The following is a 5543-nucleotide window of genomic DNA, read 5'->3' on the forward strand; positions in this document are numbered from 1 at the left end:
GAAGACAGGATTCCAGTGCGATTAAGTGGGCCATGTACGGTCCAATTTCCCCAAGAATCCACCCCACCCCAATTAGACCAGAGCACCAGCTGGGGTCCCCAGAGGAATGGCTCAAAGTTTTGAATCAGCAATCCCAGCAGACACCGCTGCCTAGGCCAAAGAAGAATTTGGGGTTGTGCATGAGGTAGACCCCATGCAGACAGCAGCTAGCAACAATCTGCTGCACCATCCGGTATAGATCAACAGCCGGCAGGCCCAAGGACTATGGGACAGCAGAGCCACCATTACTCTTGTCCAGCCACACCTGGTCACCAGTTCGGACCAGACGAGGAATTCTATTACAGTTTGTGGGTCTGGGGGCAAGGTGCTCTGGGTCCCTACAGCACAGGTGCACCTAGATTGGTGTGCCAGCTCCCGTGCTGTCGAAGTGGGAGTCATGGCCCACTTGCTGGCGATAGTCTCATTGGGAAGTGACTTAAACATAGAAACATAGATATTGACGGCAGATAAGAGCCATAGGCCCAGCAAGTCACAGTATAAACGTATCTAGTTTGTAGGATAGTCTTATGCTTGTCCCATGCATTTTTAAAGTCCCCCACTGTGTTTGTCGCTACTACCTCTTGAGGAAGTTTATTCCATAAATCAATCACTCTTTCTGAAAGAAGTGCTTCCTCAAATTACTCCTGAATCTACTACCCTTCAGCTTGAGATCAGGACCCCTTGTTCTTGAATTTTCCATTTTATGTAAAATACCCACAGCCTCAGTTTTACTAAGTCCTTTAACGTACTTGAAAGTTGCTATCATATCACCTCTTTCCCTTCTCTCCTCTAAGCTATACATATTTATGTAATTGAGTCATCCTGGTTTTATTTTTTAGATCATGTACCATTTTGGTAGCCCTCCTTTGCAAAGTTTGTTAATATCCTTCTGAATATATGGCCTCCAGAACTGCACACAATACTCCAGATGAGGCCTAACTAATGATCTATAAAGTGGCATAAGAACCTTACTATTTCTTCTGCAAATACCTCTACCAATACATCCAAGCATTCTGCTAGCCTTACTCGCTGCATTACTACATTGTTTACTAAGTTTAAAATCATCTGAAATAATAATTCCCAAGTCCTGTTACTCATCTGTAACAGTCAGTAAAGTGTCATTGAGTCTGTAATTAACGGGCAGACTTGGGATATCTTGAATCCTCCATTATGGATGGCCCTACGAATACTTGACACAGTCAGGGATAGGAACAGCACAACAGGCAGAAAGGTGCAACTCTGTCAAGGGCTCCACACCAGTTCCCAAGTACAAATCAAACAGTCCAAAAGACAGCAGCACTCACCACTTCGAAAATAGCAGAAATGTATTGAAGCACCAAGGTGCACAAGATAACGTTTCGGACCTCAGTCCTTAATCATGTCAGTGCACATAATGAACATACAAAGCTCTTAAATAGGGGTTGGTGTCACACTTGTGCAATCATATAATGAGGCTGAGTACTAGTATCCATTAACAATTACATATCTAACTCCTACATATGACTGATGCATATAACATACAAGCAACACAATAATAATAGTTATAAAATACTATCCTCTACAAGGAAAATGCAGTGTCATAAAGCTCCATATGAAAATTGTACCTATGTGTTTAACATACAATTTTTAGTTTTGACACAATAATTATTAGAACCTGATTACTATGGGCTTTAATAAGGTACACAAATGCATAAATATATTAAGCCTAAAATTATAAAAAATATGGACAGGTCAAAATATTTATTAAGACCCATTGGGCTCAAGGTCTAAAATTTATTTAAACAAAACATCTTTTTGTTTTAAGTATAACTCCCTGTCTCCCCCTGATCTGAGATTGCCTATGTGGTCAATGATTTGAAATCTTAGTTGACAGATGTTATGGTCAGCACTTAAGAAATGTTCAGCTACAGGGTTTTTTATTTTCTTATTGTGAATATCAGACCTATGTTCTGTCATCCTATCACAGACCATCCTAGTGGGCTCTCCGATATAACTCCGCCCACATGGGCATTTGAACAAATAGCAAAAGTTGTAGTGCATGTAAAAAAACCTTTAATAATAAATGCTTTCCCTGTTCTAGGATGAAAAAAATATTTGCCTTTGATCATGCTGTTGCAGTTAGAACACCCTAAGCAAGGGTAGCAGCCATTGTTTTTTTTTCACATAAATACGTTTGAGACTTGCCTTTTAAGGGACCAATGTCGGCTTTTACCAATCTATCTCTAAGATTATTACTTATTTTAAAAGCTGGCATAAAAGGGGTTCGGAATTCTTTCACAAGGGGATTACATATACCTAAAATGTGCTAATGTTTTTTGAGGCTTTTGAGAATCTCACAACTTAAATCATTGTACCCATTAACAAAGACCAGGTGATCATCTTTAAGTTTTTTCCTAACCTTAGGTTGTGACAAATCCAACATGTTTTTACGTTTTAAGGATGATACATCAAAAATTTCTTTATCCACTAAATCTCTAGGATAACTTCTATTCTTAAATTTATTTCCCATTTCTTTCAGTCTGATATTAACACGAGATTCATCTGAGACTATTCTTTTAACTCTTAAAGGGACACTGAACCCAATTTTTTTTCTTTTCTGATTCAGATAGAGCATGCAAGTTTAAGCAACTTTCTAATTTACTCCTATTTTCAATTTTTCTTCATTCTCTTGCTATCTTTATTTAAAAAAAAAAAGCCATCTAAGATTTTTTGGGTTAAGAACTCTGGACAGCACATTTTGATTGGTGGATGAATTTTTTCCACCAATCGGCAAGGACAACCCAGGTTGTTCACCAAAAATGGGCTGGCATCTAAACTTAGATTGTTGCATTTCAAATAAAGATACCAAGAGAATAAAGAAAATTTGTTAATAGGAGTAAATTAGAAAGTTGCTTAAAATTTCATGCTCTATCTGAATCACGAAAGAAAAAAATTGGGTTCAGTGTCCCTTTAACATTTGACTACGGGGCAACATCTTTTTGAATGATTCAGGATGGAAACTGTTAAAGTAAATAAGATTATTTTTATCTGTCGGTTTGACAAATAGATCAGCCTGTAATGAATTGCAACATTTATAAATCACAGTATCTAAAAACTCAATTTTCTCTTCACTATAGTAAGGCTAAATTTAATGTGTGCGGTGGCCCCATTTAACTGATCCACAGTCGATGAGGGACCCAATGTCGCCCAGCTAAACGCCAAATATATTGTCTATGTAGCACCACCAGGTGGCGCCACATAGGATGAAGAGAGAATTTTCAAAAACAAACCTCTCTTCAAAGCTATTCATAAATATATTGGCGTAAGTCGGGGCGACATTGGATCCCATCGCTGTACCCTGCAACTGAAAAAAATACTTATCTTGAAAAAGAAAATAGTTGCATCTCAAAACGGTCTCTAATAGATCCAGAATAAATTAAATTTGGCAAGCATTCGTGTCACTAAACTGATACAATACTCTTTACTGCACCTATTACTGCTGAATGGGTAATAGAGGTGTATAAACCCGAAACATTAAGTGTAAAAAGTATCTTTTTATCAGTAGTGGCAGGAAGATTTTCCAATTTGCACAAAAAATCACTAGTGTCCTTTATGAAAGAAGTAGAAAGAGTGATACAAGGTCTTAAGATCTTATCCAAATATATGGAAATGTTAGAACAGACAATTGGACGGCCGGGTGGTGCTTGAAGGTTTTTGTGCACCTTAGGCAAAGTATATAAAACTGGAGTTTTAGCATGATCACATATCAAAAATTACATTTCTTTTTTATCAATTATACAATTTTTTACTGCACTCAAGACCTTATGTTTAAGTTCCCTTTGGATGTCAAACATGGAATTATGAGACAAAAGGCAATAAACATTATTATCTGATAACTGCGACTTCATTTCAGTAATATAATACTCTTGGTCCAATAGGACAGTTGCTCCGCCCTTGTCAGCAGGTTTCAGGATAATTTGTTTGTCTTGTAAAGATGTAATGGCTTTCAATTCCTCTTTACCGAGGTTCAAATAACCATATCTTACTGTGTTATTACCTCTGTCATATTTAGTTTTTAAATTATTTTTGTCTTTCATAACCAGTTCAGTAAATGTGTCTATGCTATGATCATAGTTTTGAGGCATAAACCTACTATGGGTCTTAAGTCCTAGTGCCTTTAAACTAAACCTATTACTTTCACTCTCCTTGGAAATAGGGGATACATCTGGATTGTCATATACATTATTAACAGAAAACATCGATTTTCATTTCAAAGTCCTGAAAAAACGAAAAAGGTCTTTTTTAACTTCAAAAAAGTCACACTTTGGTTTAGGACAAAATGAGAGTCCTTGTTCAAGTAAATTAGATTCAGGTGCCGATATTTGTACCTTAGAGAGGTTCACTACTAATAATTCCTCCTTGCTTGCATCCCGCGTCTGTTGCAGCTGCTGCAGCGTTGCACAGTGTCTGTCCCTTCGACCTCCACGTCTTGTCTGCCTTCTGCTCCTGAGTCCTCCGTCGATGTTCATGATCCATTATTGGAGCTGGATGTACCTCCGTCTGTGCGGTGTCTAGGATATCTCCGTCTGTGAAAATCAGAAATGCCACGAATGTCACTTCCGGTTGGGTCTGTCTTCCACCGGTATACAGATTCCAAGGATTAATCTTCCTCATCGCGCAAGAACTTAGTGCGCTTACGTGCCTCAATGATGCCTCGCATCTCACCAATGGCTTTAGATGTAGATTCCAGGATATTTTCCAGTTCCGTTGTGGAAAGGTATTCTTTTAGTTCCGCCTCAAACTAACAGGTCGGTCTTTGTATCAGTTTAGTGACATGAATGCTTGCCAAATTGAATTTATTCTGGATCTCTTAGAGATCGTTTTGAGATGCAACTTTTTTCTTTTTAAATTTAGCCTTACTTATAGTGAGGAGAAAATTGAGTTTTTAGATACTGTGGATTATAAATGTGGCAATTCATTACAGGCTGATCCATTTGTCAAACCAACAGATAAAAATAATCTTATTTACTTTAACAGTTTCCATCCTGAATCCTTAAAAAAAGTTGTTGCCCCGTAGTAAATTTCTAAGAGTTAAAAGAATAATCTCAGATAAATCCTGTGTTAATATCAGACTGAAAGAAATGGGAAATACATTTATGAATAGAGGTTATCCTAGAGATTTAGTGGATAAAGAAATTTCTTATGTATCATCCTTAAAATGTAAAAGCATGTTGGATTTGTCACAACCTAAGGTTAGGAAAAAACTTAAAGATGATCGCCTGGTCTTTGTTACTGGGTACAATGTTTTAAGTTGTGAGATTCTCAAAAGCCACAAAAAACATTAGCACATTTTAGGTATATGTAATCCCCTTGTGAAAGAATTCCAAACCCCTTTTATGCCAGCTTTTAAAATAAGTAATAATCTTAGAGATAGATTGGTAAAAGCTGACATTGGTCCCTTAAAAGGCAAGTCTCAAACGTATTTATGTGGAAAAAAAAACAATGGCTGCTACCCTTGCTTAGGG

Source organism: Bombina bombina, chromosome 1, assembly GCF_027579735.1.
Source record: "Bombina bombina isolate aBomBom1 chromosome 1, aBomBom1.pri, whole genome shotgun sequence".
Taxonomy (NCBI): domain Eukaryota; kingdom Metazoa; phylum Chordata; class Amphibia; order Anura; family Bombinatoridae; genus Bombina; species Bombina bombina.